The 24,186-nt window shown below is 36.6% G+C and overlaps 1 protein-coding gene and 1 pseudogene across 1 annotated transcript in view; both read left to right on the top strand.

Moving 5' to 3' along the window:
• The window catches only part of GPM6A (glycoprotein M6A), a 246,269-nt gene that overhangs the window by 23,081 nt on the left and 199,002 nt on the right, over nucleotides 1-24,186 (top strand). The window lies entirely within an intron of this gene.
• The window catches only part of LOC102883485, a 79,834-nt pseudogene that overhangs the window by 3,248 nt on the left and 52,400 nt on the right, over nucleotides 1-24,186 (top strand).

Raw genomic sequence — 24,186 nt, 5'->3', positions numbered from 1 at the left:
TCAGTATTACGTCTCTTCTGATGTCTGAGTAATATTCCATTATATATATGTACCATAGCTTCTTTAGCTAATCATCTGTCATAGGGCACTTCAGTTGCTTCCATGTCCTGGCCACTGTGAATAATGCTGCTATGAACATCGGTGTGCAGATATCTTTTTGGATGTGGATTTTCAAGTCTTTGGGGTAAATACCCAGTAGTAGGATTGCTGGATCATGTGGTAGATCAATTCTTAGTTTTTTTGAGGAACCTCCATACTGTTTTTCATAGTGGCTGTACCAATTTACAGTCCCACCAGCAGCGTATGAGGGTTCCCTTTTCTCTGCATCAAGAGGCAATATTTATGTTTATTTATTTTTCAAAATTATTTTTCAATAACAGTTAACATACAATATTATATTAATTTCAGGTGTACAACATAGTGGTTAGACATTTACAGAACTTACCAAGTGATCATTCTGATAAATCTAGTACCCCTCTGACACCATACATAGTTATTACAATATTATTGACTATATTTCCTATGCTATACTTTACATCCCCATGGCTATTTTGTAACTACCAATTTGTATTTCTTAATCCCTTTTCCTTTTTCACCTATCCTCTCAATCCCTCTCTCATCTGGCAACCATCAAAATGTTCTTTTCTCTATGTGTTTGTTTCTGTTGTTTGTTTGTTTATTATGTATTTATTTATTTTAGATTCCATATCTAAGTGAAATCATATGGCATTTGTCTTTCTCTGTCTGACTTACTCTTCTCAGCACAATACATTATAGGTCCGTCCATGTTGTTGCAGATGGCAAGATTTCATTTTATGGAGGAGTAGTAGTCCATTGTATATTTGTACCACCTCTTCTTTATCCATTCATCCACTGATGGACACCGAGGTTGTTTGCCTCCATATCTTGGTTATTGTAAATAATGCTGCAATCAATATATGGATGCACATGTTCCTTTGAAGTAGTATTTTGGGTTTCTTCTAATAAATACCCAGAAGTGGGATTAATGAGTCATACTTTTTCTCTTGTTACATCCTCGCACTTCGGTTGCTTCCATGTCCTGGCTACCATGGGTAATGCTTCTATGAACATTGGTGTGCTTCCTAATATCCAAAATAAACAGATGACAGAATTTGATCAATGGAGTTTACTGTTAGATTACCATTCATCTGTCTACCCACTACACAATGTCAAGCCTCTACGGTTCTTGGCCATCTTTGGTGTGAACCTTCACTTAATGAGTGTCATTGTTTCTGAATAACAGTGCTGTACTATCATGTTTGATTTATTTAACAATTGCTCACAGTAAGCAAAAAGGACAGTTGCTACCACAGCTTTTGTTTGTTTGTTTGTTTCCATTTTCATGAAATATCTTTTCTACACCTTTACTTTTAGACTGTGTGTGTCTTTTGATCTGAAGTGAGTCTCTTTTAGGCAGCACATGTAAGGGTCTCGTTTTCTTATCTGTTCAGGTACTCTCTGTCTTTTGATTGGAGCATTTAATCTATTTACATTTAAAGTAATTGTCGATATGTTGTTATTGCTATTTTATTATTCACATTTCTTTCTTTTTCTTTTTTTTCTTCTTCTTCTTAAAGAAGAAAACATTTCCTGTAGTTCCATCCGACACTTCCTGTAATACTGTCTTGGTAATGATGAACTATTTTAGCTTTTTCTTGTCTGGGAAGCTCTTTATCTGTCCTTTGATTCTAAATGATAGTTTTGCCAAGTAAAGTAATCTTGGTTGTAGGTCCTAGATTTTCATTACTTTGAAATTTCCTGCCAATCCCTTCTGTCCTGAAAAATTTCTGTTGAGATATCGACTGACAATCTTATGAAAGCTCCTTACAGGTAACTAACTGCTTTTCTCTTGCTGCTTTTAAGATACTTTCTTTGTCTTTAACCTTTGGCATTTTAATGATGATGTGTCTTGGTATAGGCCTTTTGGGTTCATCTTGTTTGGAACTCTCTGTGCTTCTTTGGCTTGTTTCATTTGCCAGATTAGGGTAGTTTTCAGTCATTATTTCTTCAAATTGGTTTTCAGTTCCTTGCTCTCTCTTCTTCTTCTGTTATTCCTTTGATGTAAATGTTGTTACATTTGGTGTTTTCCCAGAGGCTCCTTAAACAATCTGCATTTGTTTGGATTCCTTTGTCTTGTTGCTCTCCTGATTAAGTGTTTTCTGCTACCTGTCTTCCAAGTTCCTGATTCTATCATCTGCTTTATCTGTTTTACTGTTGATTCCTTCTAATGTATTCTTTATTTCATTTACAGTATTCTTCATTTCTAAGTGGTTCTTTTTTATGTTTCCTATTTCTTTGTTAAAGTTCTCACTGAGATCATTGAGCATTCTTATAATCAGTGTTTTGAACTCTGCATCTGGTAGATTGCTCATCTCCATTTTGTTTAGTTCTTTTTCAGGAGCTTTGTTTTGTTCTTTAATTTAGGACATGTTTCTTTCTCTCTACATTTTGTCTGCCTCCCTCTGTTTATTTCTATATATTTGGTAGAGCTTCTATGTCTGCTGGTCTTGGTGGAGTGGCTTAAATGGTAGATGTCCTGTGGGGCCCAGTGGCACAGTCTCCCTGGTCACCTGAGCCAGGTGTTCCAGGTGTGTCCTTTATATGAGTTGTGTGTGCCCTCCTGTTGTAGTTAAGCCTTGGTTGCTGTTTGCATGTCAGTGGGAGGGATTGACCCTCAGGCTAATTGGTTGCTAGGACTGGCTGTGACTACAGTGGAGAAGCTGTGATGCATGGGCTGAACCTATGGAACAGGATTTGCTGAACCTATGGAGCAGGATTTGCATTAGCAGGGCTCTGGTGCCTGGCCAGTCTGCCCTTTGGTGGAGGTGGTTGGGTGATACTCTCGTGTGGTCTGAAGCTAGTCACCGGGTGTGCTGGTTCTGGGCCTCTTGGGAGGTGCTTTGTTGCAAGACAAGGTCAAGTGCTGTCTTTGCCCAGCCCAGGGCCAGTTGGTATGAGCTACAAAATGATCTGCAGATGGTTGCCACTTATGCTGGTCTTGGGGGTTTCTGGGAGAGGCTAAGCTACAAACTGAGACTGACTGCTGGTATTACTGGGCTTGGGCTGCTTAGCAAGAGTTATGGACATGCTCAGGCCAGATGTTATTTGTTTGGAGATTTTGGAGAGATTTTAGAAATGTCCACAGTTTGAGCCACAACAATGTATGAAAAATCCACTCAAAATGGCTTGGGTGAAGGGCTTCAGGGAATCACCAGGGTGAAGTGAACTGTGTTAGTTAGGTTGATGGAGATTCAGATATGACACCCAACTCTGGTGCAGGCCAGGTTGGGGCAGGGCTCAACAAAGGAACCGTGGCTTCTGCCAGCACTTCTGTCTTGGAGAAAGCTGGAGAGGCAGCAGATTTAAACAACAAACAATGTGTTAAAAACTGTAGAGTTATTTAAAAACTTCTGGAAAACATCAGTGTAAAGCATTATAAGATGATTTATTAAAATTGAGTTAGACAAATCTAAATTAGAAGAAAGTCTAAATCATCGAATTTTCTAAAGCAATAGCTTCTTTCTAATTCGAACACAAGGGGTTCAAAGCAATTGTTACCATGGTTTTGGGAAGAAAAATCTTTTATTTCTACCTCAATGAATGGATAAGAACAATTTTAAATGACCTCAGCACCTTTTATATAGGAATTAATTTAGTAATTCTTTTAGTATAGCTTGTTTTTCAGATAAATGACTAATATAGTACTTTTCGAACCTATGACTCTGTGATTCTAATTTCATTACTTTATATTTTATTAATAAATGATCTTCACTGAATAAAAGTAAATATTAACCTATGACAGATTAAAAGTTCAAATACTAAATTAACAGAATAAGAATTATTAATGTTTAATATATAAGTATTTCTTTGTAAAGAGCTAGGAACTGGTGAGAACTGAAACTGTAGAACCATTAATGTTATGGTGATAAAGTTGGACTTTTATTGTTTTGTTGTTTGTCTATTCATTTATGCTCTAAATAAATATTGATTGAATGCCCAGTGTGTACCTACTATGTGCCAGGTACTCTGCTGGGTGCTGGAAGTATAATGAAGATGAAGATAAATATGGTTAGTGTTATCAGATATTCATAAACTAATGGGGGAGAAAAACAAGTGGATAATTGCAACTCAGGAATTGGTATTTACAAGACCCAGTAATTAAATAACCCTTGTTTCTCACTCAAGTTTGAATTGAAGACAAATGCTCTGGAACTCAAATTATGAGCTCTGTTACTACTGAGAGAGATCTTGAAGAACAAGATTTTAGCTGATCTCTCCAAGGGGCCTTGTTAGTACTTCAGTTCTGAGTTAGACAGCATACACCAGTGGCCATTTCTCAAAGCCTGCCTTCTAATATTGTATGGCAGAGAGGAGCAGAGAATTCCAGTGGGGACTGGTTCCAGTGTTCCTGGCAGGTATGAAAAAAGCTGAAGGTGGAGATATAAGAGATGATGGACTTTAGGGAACTCAGTGTGGTTCAGATTGGTGTATAGAGGAAGAGTGATAGGAGAGGTGTCCCAAGGAAACGTCACCATACTGGGCCTTGGGGTTGAGCAGTTTCAGTGTTATTCTAAGAGCAGCATGAAAGCCATTGGGAGATTTTAAACAGAATTGACATGGTCGCATTGCTTTTTTAAATGTCATCTAGAAAGCCTTGTGTGAGTATATCTGAAAGAGACAAACAGAATAAGATCTACTCAACAGGCTGATTTTCTAATAGAAGACAGAGTTGATACAGTGTAAACAAGACTAATAGTCTGAGAGGACTGGTTGAGAGAAGTTTGCCGTTTCATTTTCTGGGCCTTTTAGCCATTTCTTTGCTCATTAGCACTCCACCAAGAGAGGGTGGATGAAGGAGCTGAATTAGATCTTTCTAATGTTCTTTCAGAGCCACTGTTCTGAAGAATGCTTAGTAATTTTTTTAATTGCAATTAATAGTCAGCGTGGTTTGGGATTAACTGAAAATTTCATCTATTCATCCTGTCTTGGGATCTCATTAGCATGTATGATTGAATTGGAAGTAATTTTAATTATTTTGTTGACCCTTTTAATTACCTCATTTTGCCTATGACAGTTTGTAAGCTTTCTGTGAATTTTTAATTTGATCGCATCAAAGGAACCACAGCTTCAGTAAGATGGGCCCTACTGAAAAGCAGCACATATAGCAAAGCCATGTTCGAAAGTTCTGTGAAGTTCATTTTGGGATTAGATGAAAAGCTGAATCATTTCTCGGATCATACTAATTTTTTGAGAATACCCTTTTTTTCATTGTGTAAACTTTGTTGGAGTGGATTGCTTTTGGTTTGAAGGCCTAGGGTGGACACTTAATGCCTAAGGCCTAGGTAATCATAGTATTATCTCATCCTTGACCTGATTTGAAAGCTATTATATCTCCAAAGTTAAATCTCTTAATTTTGCCACGTCATTTCTTTAACCATCTGGTTTCATGTTTTACCATCTTTTTGAGATGGATATTAACTGTAATGCACAAATTTTGTTTTCACTGGCATTGTAGTAGTGTCATTAATTGTTGTAGGTGACAGTTATATGATCATCCATTCATTCCACTAACAGTTAATGCACACTCATGTTATGCCCAGAACTGTTTATTGCCTTGTGGTCTCAAAGATGATAATACCTAATAATTATAGATACAACTGCTCATGGTAAATATTAACAGAGATATCTGCTATCACAGTATAGAAGAGGGAGTGACTAAAATTTTCCCTATCAGGGAAGGAAACATTGGATAAGGGGTCGAAGAATGGAAGAGTGTGCCAAATCACAAAATGTAAGAATAAGCCAAGTGGAGGTATTAGCATATGTAAAAAAGAAAAGAAAAGAAAAGCCTAGAAACAAAAGATCATGGAAATATCCTATATTTTTATTTTCCCCTATATAATCAAGGAGCATTCTCTTTAAATTTTAGATTGTAGACTATATAAATGGAGATCCTAGAACTGTTAGAGCTGTAAATTATCTTTGGAGATCCTAGTCCCAAACTGCTTAATTTGTAATATAAAGCCCGAGACCCAGAAAAGCGAAAAGGAGATATTATGGTGGATCGAAGGCAAAGCAAGATCAGTCGGCTGCTCTGACTACATTGCTGATATCCCTAGAGAACGTACCAGAAGCTTCTTTGCTCTTACCTTTGATACCTTATTTTCTGTTTCTTGTTTGTAGAATCCTTAGGCAAGGTTCTGAAATTTTAGGCTCACCTCTTGTGAGAACAGGAGTGTTATCAGTGTCATGGGAGTCATAGTTTTCATTGATATGCTCAGCATCCTCTTTGCTCAGAGCTGTTCACTGAAGAGGACTCTGAGAGAGGCTCATATCCAGAGAATCCAGAGAAGTGTCTGTGGACAACTGAAGGTGGTTTTAGCCCCACGGCTCAAGATGTAAGCTCTTTGAATGAGTGGTGATTTGTTCTACTTTTTTTCTAGTGTGGACAAAATATGTTATGAAGAAACAGTGTGAAAGTGGATTTGAGTCTGAGATTGAGATTCCAGTAGAGTTCTCATAAATAAAGGAAGGCTGTGAAGAAACATTTACATTTGTCTTTCAGATGGGCAAAAGGAATTCCAGAGGAATCTGTTCTTTCCAGGAGGTTTACATGTTCACAGCTATGAGTTCAGCAGTTGCAGGCACAGGGATTATTATGTTGAGTGTCTGCAATGTAGTTGCCATATTCTTAGAATATATAAACATATACTGATTCTGCTGTCTTAAATAATAGAAGATTCTAGGGAGATTGTTTTTTCATTTGCTTTAATCTGCCCAGGCAGTTTATATTACAGTTTTATCTTTGACTAATTCCATCACATTTTTAAAAATATGTAAACTAATGGTTTCCAGTAACAAAAGGTTTCAAAAAATTTAAAGGTCATTGGTAAGGTAATACAGTTTGCAAGTGAAAATGTTTGTATTTAAGATCAATTTTAAAATTCCATGTTCAGGATTTTTCTTGTTGTTACTATCTGTGAGTCTTGTTAGAAATAATTACTGGCATGAATTTAATAATCATCAAAGATTTTGCATTTTAATGCAAATAAAATCATTCTGAGCAAAATAGCTATACATTTTATTATTTATTAAGATACACTGGAATATTGTATTGTTTTAAAATATATTTCCAGCACAAGAAAATTTAAAAGTTCTAGTGGTCTTGGTAGCTGCACCTGATACAAATCTAAAATCATTTGGTTTTTTAATAAATTTTGGAGGTAAGCTAGAGTTCCTTGAATGAACCGATGAAGAACAAAGTGTGTGCAGAGAATCCTAATGTGAAAAGAAGGGGAGAATGAATAGTAGCACCATGGGAGAATTTAGGTCAATTACACTGCATGTGACTCTCTTCTGACTGGAAATATTTCTCAAGTAGAGCACAGCGGACTCAGCCGCAGGCCAGGGAAGTGTGGCAGCACAAGTCATGCCAAGGAAATAACTCTGTTTCTACTGGCCAAAGTCAATAGAACCCATAACCGATTTTCACAAGATATAATTTTTAATCTCTATTTGTTTTTTTCTAAAACCAGAAAAGCTAGAAATTAAGTAAATTGTAGCCATTCCATATTGCTGATTTCTACACCATCACTATCTTTTCATTTTTCTGAGAAAACACATTAAATATTTTATTTCAAAAATTTTAATGTAAAACAATTAACCAGAGACTTCAAGGTCATTATTTTTCCTTTGCCATCTCTCTTGTATTACCTTGCACACCTTCTTCTCTGTTTTGTTCGGTTCTCTTGTTAGTTCTATCCCTCTCTGTTTTCTCTCTCATGAGGGGCCTGTAGTAGAGTTGGAGAGAAGTATAAAGAGGAGAGAGGGGACAAGTTGGGGATAGGAGTTATGAGATGTCATTCTTTGGAAAAGTGTTTGGTTCTAATTTTTATATGGAAGAAATGCATATTTTTTTTATAATGTTCACACACTAATTAGGCACATTAAGCCCCTATTTTATTTCCTTATTCAATTCCAGCTTCAAAAATAAATATGGCTCAGAGGATAGGCTTGTCTAGATTTTGATGAGTAGTAACTTAAAAGCAAGTACAGGCTCCCTTAAATGACCCTGGGTTTTTATAGCAGATAAAGACAAAGATCCCAATACTGCCTCAAAAGACGGGTTTCACAAGAGTTTAGCTACACAGTCTACAATTCAGATCCAAGTTGCTAAGATATTAGGAGTATAGAAAATCTTAACATGTTCTATATTATAAAATTGGGCTGTTAAAAAAATGCCTAAAGGTGACTGATGCTGCAGACAACCAGGCTTGTTCTAGCAATTGGACTCTTTTTGAAGTCTGCATTCTTTCTTAGCTGAAGGAAGCTGTTTTGTATTTGCAACTTTCTCTGAATTCTCCAGGAGTGTTCTGTGCTGGTCACAGGCAGGATGTGACTTACTTCTGGCTTACTTCTTTGTACTGTGGCTTGTGCTCTTCAACTGGGCAAAGATGGGCTGTGAGTATCAGGTGACGCTGACACTTGGTGAGCACAGTGGACTTAACTTCTAAGATTCAGTCTTCTGACAGCTTACAAATTTGAATAGAAGGTGTGACAAAGGACATAAAATCCTGTTTTTCTTAGAGTTGGTGTTCCTGCCTTTTACTGTGACCCTTTATTTCAGCACAAGGAAGTTTCTCATGGCTTTGAAGGTAGGCTTTCTGAGATTCCTTTCTCCATTTTTTCCTTTTTTTAAACTTGTGATGGTATGAAGCCTCACAACCATGTATATTGACCCTTTAGAACTAATTTAAATAAGGAATAAGCTTATAATGAATTTGTTTTTTTCTTTCAAAGAGGGAAAGAACCATATCCAACTCCTTTAGTTGATATATAGCCTTTATAGCTCCCTATTTAATAAACATTTGTCAGTGGATACATTTGTGAAAAAATACACACATACACATATGCGTACAAACAAAGGAGTATATTAGTCTATTGTTATTGTTCATTAGTACTTTTTCATTTCTCCTGGTTTCTTTATACAGATATTTTTTCCATTAAGGTTCTTCTTATTTTATCTCTGAAAACAACAGAGCTTTAGGCAGCCGAGAGGCCCATGTGTTCACTGCAACAAGAACGTGACCTTCAACCTTTGATTTCCTTCCCTGTCATAAGGCACAGTCCGCTGTGTCTTTGTAAAAGCCAAAAAAGCAGATTTCCGGTGAAAACAAACTTGTTTATTGAGAGATGGCAAAGTGCATGGGCAAATTGTTTTATTTCCAGAGAATATGCCAAATATTTTTTGGTAGGAAAAGTTTTCTTTGATGAAAAAGAAAAAAAAAAGGAGAAAGGAAGGACACAGTGGAATATGCCAGTGTCATTGTGTTTTAAAGAACAATAAAATCTGAAAGATATTGCTGGGTTAGCCTTGAAAATAAAAATAATAGCTTTATTTTTCATCCTTAATGATTACTCATCTTCGAAAAAAATCATGGTGTGCTGTTCTGTGGTACTTATTTAAAAAATTGATAGACTTTTTTTAAGAGCAATTTTAGGTTGACAGAAAAATCGAGCAGAAAGTACACAGAGTTCCCACTTACCCCTTCATTCTGCACATGGGCTCAGTATTATTAACATTTTGTATTCGTGTAGTACATTCATTACAATTGATGAATCGCTATGAGTACATTATTATTAACTGAGGCCTATAGTTTACATTAGAGTTCATTCCTTGCGTTGTACATTCTATGGGTTTTGTTAAAGGTACGACAAGTACCTACCATTACAGAATACAGAACAGTTTCACAGGATAAAAATGCCCTGCGCTCCACCTATTATTTTATCCCTTTCTTCATCTACCCAGATCCCTGGAAACCACTGATCTTTTCACATTCTCCTCCCTTTTGTCTTTTCCAGAATGTCATATAATTTAAATCATACAGAATATAACCTTTGTGATTGGCTTCTCTAACTTAGCCATATTCATTTAAGATATGTTTCTCCTTGTCTTGATGACTTGATAGTTTTTATTGCTGTACGATATTCCATTCTATGGGTGTACCACAATTTATTTATCTGTTATACCTACTGAGAGATATCTTGGCTGTTTCTAAGTTTTTGCAATTATGAATGAAGCTTCCATAAACATTTGGGTGTAGGGTTTTGCATGCACATGTTTTCGTCTCCTTTGGGTAAATAGGAAGGGGTATTATTGCTGGATTGTGTGGTAAGAGTATGTTTAGTTTGTAAGAAACAGCCAAACTGTCTTCCACAGTGTCTATATCATTTTATATTCCCAATAGCAATGAATGTTTCACTGAAAATTTTTTCTTCCAAAAGAGCTGAGACTTGTATCTTTTTCAGTTGAACTTTCCTGTTATTATACAGGAGTCCTGTTGGTGTAGTGGTAATGTGAGTGAAGAGCATTCTGTAGTTCCATGACTAGGTCTTAGGTTTAAGCGAGTCTGTGCCCTTGGCCTATAACCTTTACTGGTGTCTGTCATTTTCCAATACCACCTCCCTAGGTGAGACTGGAAATCTAGAGTAACTGGAACTGGGTATTTATTTCCCTTCTTCCAGGTCAGTTTGGCTTTCATAAAATATATTCATTGAAGAAAGGTCTTGTTAAGAACAGAAAGCTCTGGGTGTTTTTCAAAAGGGCTGTGCCCCATCCCCACCCTCCCTTAGAAGCACTGCAGAATTTTCTCTGATCTCTCTGAGAACCTAGTAGGGCTCCTGGGGGTAAGACAGAGAAGTGCTGGGGTCTCTCTAAGACTGTGTCTCCCTGCCCACCCACTGAGTTTTAAACTCTCAAACTTGTCCACACTGAGCCTCCAGCAATCCATCAATTGCAGTTCAAGTTTTTCCACATAGGCATTGGTTCTAGCAGAGGTTTCTGTTCCTGTAAGCTGTTGTTGTCTGTATCTACCTGTCTCTCTCTCCAGGTTTAAGAGCATAAGTTCGTCTTGGGACCTCAATTCTCTGATGGACGTGAGAAGTATTGTTCATTTTCAAGTCCACCTCTCCTCTCCCAGTTCTTTGCTTGTTAGAATAGAGCGGCAATTTGTAAGCTCCTTACGTGCCAGACCAGAAACTAGAAGTCTATTTCATGGCATTTTGATTTTTGTTGAATGAACTTTCTTCTTTAAAAGTAATCTAATGGTGATTTTTGCAAGCACATTGAAAATTTCTATGTTTGAAGATGATAAGTTTCCAATAAAAGTGTTTGTGTGAGTGTCATGTGAGGTAACCAAATGATACTGTCTACAACTGACTGTCCATCAACTGGAGATGTATTTCATGGTGTTCGCTACATTTAAGAATGTTTGGATTACTAAAGCTTCAGAAGTTAGCATACTGGTTTGCCAATCTTTGAAAGGCAGAAGCCAGTAATATATTCCTTATAAGGTATACATTTGTGTATATTAAAGAATATGGATGTGTCAAATTACATTATTTGCTTTTGACTCTAATTCTCAATGGAAAAGTAGCTACATCTTGCCATTAACTATCATTTCTCCCACATTAAACAACTTTGTAGTTAAATGTAACATAAATTTTGTATATTGTAATATATTAGTGTTCTAGAATTAATCATGGCCCCACAGAATTTTAGAATTTGAAGGGATCCTTAAAGTCATTTAGTTTTGTTTCACATTGTATAGTTCAAACCTAGAAAAGTTAAGTGTCTAGGTTTAAAAAATTAGTACTGTATGTGGCATGACTTACATTAAGTCCTTTTTAAATGTGACTTTCAGTCTTAGTCTTCAAACAGATTTGGATCACCTTATTCTTATTCTTTACTAGATTAGGGGATTATGGTACAGTAGAATTTATAATGATGACTCTGAAACCTTGAAAGATTTTAAAGCAATATCTGACTCATCACAAAATGGCTAAATTCAATGCCTAGAACTATTTAGTTTTAAAATATTTGTATATTTTATATTCAGCTTATTTGAAAACTTACCCCAAGTTTAGCAACTCTGTTAGAAAAAAAAAAATGTTTAGTTAGAACACAGTGGTGCCAACCTATGTGACTTAACAAGAGCTTTTTTGAGAAAATCAGCCAGGATGTTTTTGAATTCCAAAGTAGAATGATTTTGTGGTATTCAGTAGAGATGCTGCTTAGTGACTATAACCATGGCCAGGTTACTTAACCTTTTAGTGCCTTAATTTTCTTCTCTATAAAATGGAATGTGGTTAGTAGTTTCTCTCTCACAGTTATTATAAGGATTAAGCAACTTAAATGTATATGTTGTTTAGAATAATGTCTGGCAGCAGTCTAGTAATTAAAGTTAGTTATTATAATTAAAGTTAGTTATTATAATTAAAGAGGACAGACAATCATATGCTCAGGATTTGCATTTTGGGCCCTTTAAAATTCTTTCTAAAACCATCCTGGATGGATGATTGGCCATTTCTGTGTTACCTTTAAAATAATTCCTTTTATTTGGCTAATTTTGTGTGGAGAGGAAGTGGTGAGGCAGGAATATATCCAATGAGTCTTGATAACTGACTCTGCTGTCACACAGGGCATCCAAGACTAGTCTTGAAATTTGCTGCACACAACCATACATCAGTGATGACTCAACTAGCACAATTCCCAAATCCCCAGTTTCCCTAATTCTTTGGTGCTGTGCTTATCTTTTCTGTTATCTAATTTTAAGTAAACCTGTGTAATTGCAGCAGTCACTAAATTATGTGCATGTGACGTGTGTGTGTGTGTGTGTGTGTGTGTGTGTGTGTGTGCACGCTGAGGATCATTTCTAGGTGCACAAGAGGTTATTAAATGAAAAACATGCAGAGGTACTTCAAACCATGAAGTGTGATGTTGGCTGTATTGCGAGTTCTCATTATGAAGATGAAGACGTGACTGTTTATGAAATGCGAACATGGAGCCCCCCTTGACTTCCAGGCCCCATCTACTCAGACCTTTTGAAAGCAGTTAATTTTATATTTGCTTTTATGATTCATTTCAACACCCCACAAAGTATGTCTCTTTTCAGCCAATATTTCTTAAACTGATTTTGTAGAATGATTTGGTCTTTCTTTCACCTACCATTCTCATTCTACACTGCAACTGTCCAGTCCTTTTGACAGTAGGTTGAGAGGAATCAATTTTTGAAACTGGGATTCAGGGCAATTTTGTATGTATCCAGACACTAATGGCACTCTTCATCCATTTGTCACATTTGCAAGCCTGTGAGATTCAGCCTTGCTATGGAGACAAGAAATCTTGGTCATTTGTTGTGGGGAGAAAAATGGATAACAGTCGTTTTTTGTCCAAAGTGAAGATTATAGTAAGGCAGCAGTAAGAAGTCAACTGGGACTTGGTAGGGTGAAACCAAAAAGGGTTCCTTTAGCATAAACCATGCCTCCTTTTGGAAACCCTAGTGCTCCAGCGAAGTAGATAACACAGATGTAGGCAGATAACACCAGATATAAGATATGATCTACATTCAGGCTTAATGGACTACTAATATACTCAACTTGACCAGAGACAAATGTTCTCCAGAGATCCCCAGAGATCTGTGGAAACTTGTCTTTCTGGTAAGGGAAGGGAAAAAACAAAAAAGACCAACATTTCTGTTTAGGATACAGTTTCAGCCATTTTTACATGTTGCCCTATCACTTAGCAAGTGAATTTAGAAACAGGGCTTGAAAGCTGCTTTATAGTTCTCAACGACAGTGGCTTTGAAAATACATTTCAAATACAATTGCCCTTTACGCACTTGAAACCTAATGCCACATGGTAGAACTGCAAACTTGCCTCTGAATTCACAACGGTTTCCTAAACTTTGTGGCATTTTGTTTCTTTAAGTTGCCGCCATTTGAAAAGTACTGTGAAGATGGCTCACGCCATTCAAGTATTTTATTTGGTCCAACTAACTTTTTACAGGAAATAAAAAATTTACGCAATGCTCGAGAATTCACAAACAGTGCCGTGACAAGATCACAAGGTACAGTAATGTTGTCACGGTAGGCACAGACAAAAATTAGGTTGTTTTATACTTCTTTTAAGTGTGGGTCAACACAGGACAAATAAATTGCTTTGACTCTGCAGAGAATTAATAAGTAGAGGTAATCCACTGCTTTAAATTCCACGAATCCAGAAAATTTATTTAACACCATGTAAAAATTTTATTTTTGATATTTCTTTCCTACATTTTTAATGGGGATACTATTTGAGGTTGATTTCAAGTTTTTATGTGGCTGTTGGGGAAAAGACACTTTGACATATAAAATTCACTTTGGATTAGTTATAGTTACTATACGTGATGAGCTGCCTGCCTCATGTATTTCTGATTGTCCCCACACTAACTCAAAAGGCGATTCTGTACTTTTATTCAAGCTCTCTTTAACATTTTATTAAAAATATTATTCTGCTTGAGACCAGGCAGAGGAAACTCTATGGGGATTTCTCTTCCCTTTGATGGTTTGTATTCTTTTTTGTGATATCCATGATTTTTTTTTTTTGTACAAATAATATTTTTTTCATACAAATAATTACAGAACAGACCTGCTAAACTGAGCTCTACTTTGATCTGAACGTTCAAGCAATATTTGCATCCTATTTTACTATCCTCCTAAAGGCCTTTGAACTTCTAGAATAAGTTCTCTACCTCTATACTGAAGCATATATTATCAAGTAACTGGCCTGGCTGCCTAATGGAGTTTGGTGACAGCCTTTAGTGTTTTGTGTTTCTAAGACTATAGGTTGTGCATACGGTATCCTATGGTAAGTCTGGGCCATAAAATTTGGGCTTATTGGACAAGCTCAGAGAAGTGGTCCATGCTTTATTTCATGTTGCTTTTGTATGTGTTCTGAAATATAGTCATATGCATTCAGAAGTTGCTAGGGAACTGTTTTCACCATAATTATGTACTTATTATATTTGCTGGCCACTTAAAGGCATAACAAAATTGCTTTTGATATTCATACCACTATCCATAAGATTCAGAAAAAAGAAGAAAATGTGTTCTTCTTGGCCTGTATCTTTCCTCAGAAGCCTGGCCTCCAGCACCCCCATGTAACTTCCTTTCTCTCTACTCACTTCTTCCTTTCACACAAGCTGTATATTGATTCTCAGGACAGTCTAACCACTGTCCCAAGTGTGTTATATTCATCATCACCTTCATGTCTCGCCCCTTGTGATTTCTTTTGCCTGCAGTAATACTTAGAAATTCATGTATAGAGTGATTTACAGTTTAAAGTTACTTTTATATATATTTATGATAATATTTCGTAAAGGGGACAATTGAAAATCGGTGAAGTTTATTTGCTTAACGACACAACAAATTTATCTAAATGACACATCAGGCTCACAATGTGGGTCATGGTAACCTGTCTCTGAGTTGAGCTTTGCTTTTAATGCTCTAGAATATTTTCATGTTTTTATTGCTTTTTAGTCATAACCACCCTTTCTCCGCGTGATTGAATTCCTGCCTTTCAGATACGGACTATATCTCCAATATGTCATAGCATTGTGTATTATAACATACACTATCTTGTTTGTTTCCTTGTTCATTCCCTGAGCTCTCGAGTTGGCCTTCCTTGTGTCAGTGCCAGCTATTACACAGGGAAACTCTGCTCTCCAGGTAGAGGATGTTGCATTCTAGGTGTTGATGGTCTACTGACTTATTCTACGTGAGTGACATTCATCTCCACTCCTCTTAAGCAGCCTGTCCTCTTGATCATCCAACTGAGAGCACACAGGGCTTTCCTGCTTCTGAGATAGTAAACCTCATGAATTAATTTTCTTACAAATCATGCAACATTAGATCTTTTAACTTCCCAACCTCATCATCTCTCTTTTTTCTTTTGGCATATCCTCAATTCTGCATTTATTTCTTGCCTTGATTATGAAGATATCTTGCTTTAGGCTCCTTTTTTTTTCCTCTCCAGGTTTGTTTTCTGTCAATCAACTCCCTACTTGCAGTTCTAGCTGTGCTGTCCAATCCCAGAGCCTTAGACACAAGTGAGTATTGAGCAATTGAAACGTGGTTAGTGTGACTGAGCAAACACATTTTTAATTTCAATTAAATTCATTTAAATTTAAATAGCCACATGCAGTTAGAGTCACTTTAGACAGTACAGCTATAGACTACACTTCCTCTCCAGGAGTTAGTCAAGGTACATACTAGGTCAGGAAGAAGAGCTAAGGAGTTTAATTGTACAAATTTCTATCACCCAGCTCTCATCACTGCCAGTGTTTATTATGACTGTAGAAAAAGGTGATTTTAAACCAACCAGGTTGGTTTAAATGTATTTGCTCATTCACACTAGCCATATTTCAATTGCCAGCTCCCTTCAAACAGTCACAGTGGTAGTATTAACACCATAAGTCAGCCACATATCAAGTCCACAGAGTTGTGTGGGGTGTCATAATAAAGAAAGCAACAACACTATAATAACTAAGAATATAGCAATTAAGGGACGTATCTGTGAAAATCCCATCATATACTGCTTTGTAGGCAGTGACTGTTCCTATTGTGGCTAGAAAGTTCTTTTTTTTTTTCAACTCTTTGTATGCATATCTTAAAATGGATATAATTTAGGTTTCTGAAAGTGCTATTTTCTGAGCCATTTTCACACCTAGTGTACAAATCATTATTCTCTTATAATACTTCTCTGTGGAAAATTGTCATGATACAACAGAGGTTCCAATACAGCCTATTTATAGGTTTTTCAGCTGCAAAAACTATCGAATTTTTGAAACAGTTTGATGTAGAATAAAATTTTCCTCCCCCTTGGGAGGAAAATCTTTCTTTATTTGATAAAATTTAGTATTGTAGATATTCAGAATGTACGCTGTAATCTTTGATCAAAGCACAACCTGCCCATTATTTAACTCTCATGGCGAGGGAGCTTCTGTTTTCTTTGGGCATTGTACTACAGTGGGACTGGACTCATTAGTGGACAACATGAGTCATTAACCTCATTATTGCACAATTGCATGGGCTCGGGGAAGGTACTTGAACAAAACTTTGCATCGAAGAAGCTCTTAATAATATCTGTGGAATAGGTGAATAAATTAATGATTTCTAAATATTCCTAGTTTGATGTTGGTTCAATAGAAGCAGCCTCTGCTCCTTGTCATAATGGGTAACTGGGAAAGTAATTGAATAATACCTAATTAAGTTCCTTTTGGGGCACCTGTTTGTGATTGCTGCCTTGTGCCAGAATCATGGGAATCCAGTATGTAATTCAGAACTCAGCTACGGTATCCCAGCATCTAGCTTTGTAGTTTACTTAGAGATAAACTTTCCTCTAAAACTCCTTGAAGAATGTAAATATACTTTGTCTTTAAAAAGTTTTACCACAACAACTCTATAAAATTTCAAACCTAAAAGAAAATTCTCAGAAAGACTAACAGATATGACTCTTAAAAGGCATGTTTTTGTCATTTGGCTCCGAAGTATTTGATTAGCTTACCAGGGCCTTTTAATGTAATTGTATATGTCAGGGTTCTCCAGAGAAACAGAATTAATAGAATATGTATACATACAGAAGCAGATTCATTATAAGGAACTGGCTCATATGACTTTGCAGGCTGGTAAATCCAAAGTCTGCAGTGTGGGCTGGAAGCCTGGACATCCAGGAAAGACAGTGGTGCAGATGAAGTTGAAATACTGCCTGCTGGAGAGTTCTTTCTAGCTCAGGGAGGCCAGCCTTTTTTTTTTTTTTTTAATTTTAGTCAGACTTCAACTGATTGGATGAGGCCCACTCACATTATGGAGGACGATCTGCAAAGTTCACTGATTTAAATGTTAGTTTCATCCAAGACACCCTCCAGATTAACACATAAAATTAACATTACAAGTTTGCTTTATATATATAAAACAAATACCTTTTTCAATCCATCCGTCCATCCATCTAGTGTATACACACACATACACACAAACATATTCATAACAAAATAGAGGAAATATTCTTGACAATTACAGTCCTCATTTCTGTAACTGGTCACATGGTCATAGCTGGTATGTATAACTACCAGCTTCCAGTATCCATTCTGTATTCTCTTTGCTTTCAATAAGCACCTCAACTGGTCATGGTTCTTTTTCTGGTGAAGTGACCCATTTTATCAGTCCTGAAGGGTCTGGGCTGTTGGTAATCCAGCCTAAACTGGGCAGTTGTAGTTTTCATTGACTTTAACCACTAACATGGTGATAAGAGAAGACATCCTAGGAAATCTCTAGCATTGCAGTCACACTCCTTCTTACGTCCACTGTGGAGCAGCGATCAGGTTTCCCTTAGTAGTTGACCAGTCATCCTGGCCAGCATGGTAATTCCCTTTTTTGACCGTTGATTTGAGGCTTGAGGAGTCCACAATGGCTGTGGGGAGGTTTTAACTTACTTCTAGTTCAATGGAGTTGTTGTTGTGTCTCCTGGTACTAACATTCCTGCCTTTGGAATTAAGACCTCAAGGCCAGCAAAGCATAAAGTCATAGGGACAGGAAATAAAAATTTTGTTAGTGAGTCACTAGGTGTAATAGTGAGTGGTGCCACTACCATTTCTACCCCTCGATTCCTGGACCCATGAATTCTGGCTATGAGAGAGATGCACCACGTGTTGGATGCCGATTCAGAGCATATGCAGCCTCCTGGAGAACCTTGCCCCAGCACTGCAAGATTTTCCCATCAGTTGGCACTGTAATTGCATCTTCAAAAGGCCATTCCAACCTTATATCAAACCAGCTGCTTCAGGATGGTGGTGAACGAGGTAAGACGAGTGCATGCCATGAGCACGGGCCCCTTGCTGCACACTGTTGGCTATGAAGTGCATTCCTTTATCAGAAATGATGGCATGTGGAATGCCATGACAGTGAATGAGCATTTTATAAGTCTATGGATGATAGTTTTGGCAAAAGTATCGCACACAAGGAAAGGAAATCCGTATCCAGAGTACATGTCTATTCCAGTAAGAACAAAATGCTTCCCTTCCATGATGGAAGTGGTCCAGTGTAGTCAAACAATCACTAAAGAACTAGCTAGCTTGCTGATCACCACAGGGAATGACGTTGTATTGGGCACTCAGTGTTAGTTTCTGCTGCTGGCAGATTGGGTGCTCAGCGGTTCTAGAATCAGGTCATCTTTGGTGAGTGGAAGTCCATGATGCTGAGCTCATGCATCACCTCATCTGTACCACCATGGCCACTTCATTCATTGGTCCATTGGGCAATGGCAGGGGTGGCTGGGGAAAAAAGCTAGTGTTCATAGAATGTGTCATCCTACCCACTGGAAACATAGTCATCAGTATCTTTAAATCTAATCAAATTAGAAAGCCAATTCCAGAAAACAGAGAACCATTTCAGAAGTCATTTTTAAGATTCTGTTCCTCTAGAACCACTCTAAGACCACATCTTTATTTGGTCAGGTTTCTCTGGAGAAACAGAACCAATAGGATTGTGTGTGTGTGTGTGTGTGTGTGTGTGTGTGTGAGAGAGAGAGAGAGAGAGAGAGAGAGAGAGAGAGACAGAGAGAGACAGAGAGAGAGACAGAGAGAGAGAGAGAGAGAGAGAGAGAGACAGAGAGAGAGACAGAGAGAGAGACAGAGAAAGAGACAGAGAGAGAGAAGGGGATTTATGATAAAGATTTGGCTCATGTGATTATGGAGACCTGGCAAGTCCAAATCTGCAGTGTAGGCAGGCTGGAGACCCAAGAGAGCCAATGGTGCAGATGAAGTCCGAAATCTGTCTGCTGGAAAATTCTTTCTTGCTTGGGGAGGCTAGTCTTTTTCTTTATCTATTCAGACCTTCATCTGATTGGATGAAGCCCATCCACATAACAGAGGGCATTTGGTTACCCAGATTTAAATGTTAATGCCATCCAAAAGCATCCTCCAACATGACAAATGAAATTAGCTTTCAAAGTACCATAACTATGAAGAAGCCTTGACTTATACAAAGCTCCATAATTCTTAGATGGAACAAGGTATTTTTTTCAGAAAATTGTTACAATTCATTCATATTTGTAATCAGCTATTATTAACTTTGTATATTATAGGTGCTTTAAATGCCTAATCTCTTACTATTTCAGTAATTTTCCATTGCAGATGGTATTCTTATTTTTAATCAAGGACACTGAAGCTTCAAAAGATCACTTGGTCAGTGAGTGGCAGAGTGAGAATGTAGTCCAGATATGTCTGTCTGTTCATGACTTGATGATTTGGAAATAATCAGTATCGATACCCATACCTATTTCTGTTGTTGTGCCTCTGTCTTCAGTACTGTATCCATGAAGCAAAGAATTCATTATATATGGATCTTCCACTCATTTTTCCTATTGAAAATTCCAGGCAAATACACTATCTATAAAGAAAATGGCTGTTACAAGGGTTGGTTGGACAGATAATCATCTTGAAAAGGTGATGTTTTTCACTCCAGGGTGAGTTCCATCAGCAGAATGAGAGATGAAGATTTTCTGTTATTTATCAACATTTTACGTTGAAGAGTAAATTATAGGTTGGTGGAGAGGAAAGGTTGGCGGAGAGGAAAGTTTAGGGTTTTTTGTAGTGGGTGATATTCAATATAACAGAAGCCTGAAATAATCAAAAAGGGTTTTTAAATATTCATAGGAAAGAAAAAAAATGTCTTATAAATACCTTGTTTTTTAGTTCACTATTATTCAAGTCCCTAGTAGCTTTTTCCATTTTGAGAGCTCGACTTTCTGACATGGCTAATTATTTTTGATACTTTGCAAATTAACATAGTTGAATTTATGGTTGGTAATCTTTGCTGTAATAATAGGATTCTTGCTGTTAATCACTTATGATGACAGGGAAAATGAAGGCATTTAAGGTATTGTGTGCCATATAAAAATGCTTTTATTAAAATGATACTTTTTAAAATTAAAGTGAGGACTTTGTCTCCTTGTCTCCCCACCACTTCTGCCCCCTCCACACTTAATCACTTAGGGATAGCAAAAAATAGTTTGGCAGGCACTGCCCAATCTGTTGACTGCAGCAGATTGTCCTGGGTTTTTCTGAGTATAAAGTTATATCTAAAAGTTCTCCAGAAGCTGTTTTTTTCACCCTTGAAATATATCTCAATGACAAGAAATTATCTCCTAATTCCTGTCCTTGAAACTTATGGATGAACCTGGAATATTTGAATTTTGTTAAAAGTCAGGAATAATCCTCAAGTATTATAGTCTTATTTTCATATTTCAAAATTACCTCTTAGTAACATGGGAAAAATTGTTATGTGCTTACAATTTTTGTCTTAGGAATCAATGGCATTTGCAATTATATTTAATTTATAAAGTCATTAAAATGGTGTGAATAAAAATTGAATAAACATAACTATAAATTCATAAAATCTCACTGGGCTTCTCTTAGACCAATAGTCAATATAATTTTATTTATTCTTTACTAATGATATAATTGTCTGCATTTGGATGAATGATAGCTCTCTTAAAATATCATAATACTGTAGAAAAGAGATATATTAACTTTGCCAAAATATATTGAATCTTCCACCCCACACTCACCCCATCCTGATATTCAATATAAAATGAATGACTTCTTAATGGTAAACTGTGTGTGTTTTCAAGATTTTCTGAGAGAGTTCTTACTCTTTTTTTTTTTTTTCTTTTTTTACGAAATTGTTTGTCATTCAGTGGTGCTTGTAGATGGTCTGATTACTAATAACTTTATCTTCTTTCGCTCACGGATTTTTACAATATGATATGAGAACTCACAAAGCTGCAAATGCTTTTTCTATTTGCTTTCATGGATTTTCATCCCCCCAAAATTTAATGCAGATAATCAGATAATTTTTAAATGAGTTCCTTGCAATCCCACCTATTCACAGAATGTACTAAATGTGAGGAATGAACAGATACTGTGAAGCTTATCAGTTCAGCTTTATCTTCTTTGTGCTCTGAAAATTCTATTGGTGAAGGACTCTGGAAGGCTGGGCCAGAGGATGCTCATGTCTCTTTGCTGGTTCCAAGGAATCTTTATGAAGGTCAGCTCTTGATAAGAAGGGGTGGAGTGCTAGGTACGACTCGTCTCATAGCACTTGATTACTTAGCTTCTTAGATTAAAAAAAACAAAACTTATCTTTTTTAACTCAAAATATATGCCAACATAGCTAAGATAGTTTTAAGATTAGGTATGAAATTTATGTTATTTAACTTAAAAAATGTTTCCCTTTTATTAATAAATTAATTCATTTTTCATTGTAAAAAATCAGAAATTATAGAAAAGCAGAGAAAGAACATTAGTGTCCCTTGTGATCACATCAACCATTGATAAGCACTTTTAACACTTCTGTATATCTCTTTTGAAAATATATAAGCTGTATTGGAATTATATGAAACTTTGGGTTACCTGTTCATTTTAGGAGCTGTTGACTCCCGAGCTGTATGTAAAGGACTTTAGCTGTGGGAGAAGAGTGGCTGGATTCCTCTCCCTTTCCCCATGCCTACATTCACACATATCACCAAATGCAGCCTTCTGAGTCGAATGGGAAAAGTGTCTGGTCTTTTTCAGGAAATTATCACTTATTTTCAAGGAAATTTAGTTGATTTCAACAATTGCCCTTTACTTACTCTAGTAACAAGTGAATGGTGGTGATTATTGTTATTATTATTAGTCGTAGCATCAATATTTTTATTTTACTGGAAAGGGCATATGCCCATATCATGGCTCTGTGGCGAATGCTTCAATATTCCTGCAGAAGGAAAGGGTAGAGTCTCTCTTCTAGTTATTTGTATCTGACTGGCTCTGCAGTTGTCTTATTAACCCGTGTGATTTATTTTTGTATATGCGTTATAATAATAATACTTTATGTAAGATTTAGTGGAATAATCAGAATTTCCTAGTTTAAATATTCTAAAGTCAAACAGTGTAGCAAAGGTGGGACAAGATGAGTGTATTAGTCAGGTAGGGCTGCCATAACAAAATGCCACAGACTGGATGGCTGAAAGAGCACATTGATTTCTAACAGTTATGGAGGCTAGAAGTACACAGTTATGGTGCCAGCATGGTTGTGTTAATGGTGAGGGCCCTTCTCCATGACTGTAACCTCACATGGCAAAGAGGAAACCATTCCTATGTCTCTCTTCTTAAAAAGGAACTAATTCCATTTACGAGGGCTTCACCCTCATGACCTGATCTTCCAAAGGCCTGACCTCTCAATACCACCACATTGCAGGTTAGGATTTCAACATATGAATTTGGGGGGAGCACATTCAGTTCATAACATGAAGATTCCATAATAATGGAGAAAGGGTTACGAAGTCCTGTCCTTCACAGGGCTTATTAATACCCTCTGCAAGTAATACCTTCAGATGTCCTCTGAAATAGGATGTGGTTGGAAAGTCAACAGGTATCCTATTACCAGGTGCTACTTTTGCCAAGTAAAAGAGCAAAACTTCATTCACTCATTTTGTAATCATATGTTCCTTCATCCGTACATTCAGTAATTATCTAATTGACTACTATGTTCCAGGTATCTTGCTAAAAGTCTAGAATATAATGAGAAAACTGAGGTTTTCAATTTTCTTAAAAAAAGTAGGGAGACAATATAATGTACTTGAAAAAAATACTCAGATCTCAGTTCTAAAATTGATTGTGTAATTAAAATCTTGAGTATCTTTTGTTAAATGATTTGCATTTTTGAATTTTAACTGAGTAGTCATAATGCCTGCTCTACTAGTTATCCATTTGAAGAAGCAGATGAGGTAATGAAAGTAAGAGCATTTGCAGAATTTATGTTACAGCACAAATGCTAATGATTGTCAGGATACATTTGAAATTCATACAGTATTTATGAGATGCCTTTATAATATTTCATCTTGGAGACATCATTATTTTTGAATTCTTCAGATTGATGAAATAAACGAAGATAATGTTTCTAAATGACTTTCCTCAGTAGAAGTTTTCCCTCTAGTGGTTACTGTGGAAATCACAAGGAGAGTTTCTAATGGTAAATGTCCAAATGGAAAAGAAAACAATCAAATTAAAAAGAATTTAAAAAACATACTCTGAATCATGGAGAAGATGTTAACTAGTTTTTTTTTTTAAAGACTATCCAGTCAGATTTTTTAAAATTATATTACACTCAGTTTTTGAAAATGAGAAAAAATTCTTTGCTCCTTTATTATTTGAGTGGAAATGATGGTTAGGACATTTTAGGTGTGGAAGAGGCGACAGCGAAGGTGTGCATTCTCCATTTCATCATGTGCGCGATGATATTCAAATACGG

The sequence above is a fragment of the Pteropus alecto genome, unplaced genomic scaffold, assembly GCF_000325575.1.
Source record: "Pteropus alecto unplaced genomic scaffold, ASM32557v1 scaffold24, whole genome shotgun sequence".
NCBI classification, from domain to species: domain Eukaryota; kingdom Metazoa; phylum Chordata; class Mammalia; order Chiroptera; family Pteropodidae; genus Pteropus; species Pteropus alecto.
This window is presented reverse-complemented; position numbering and strand designations above follow the sequence as displayed.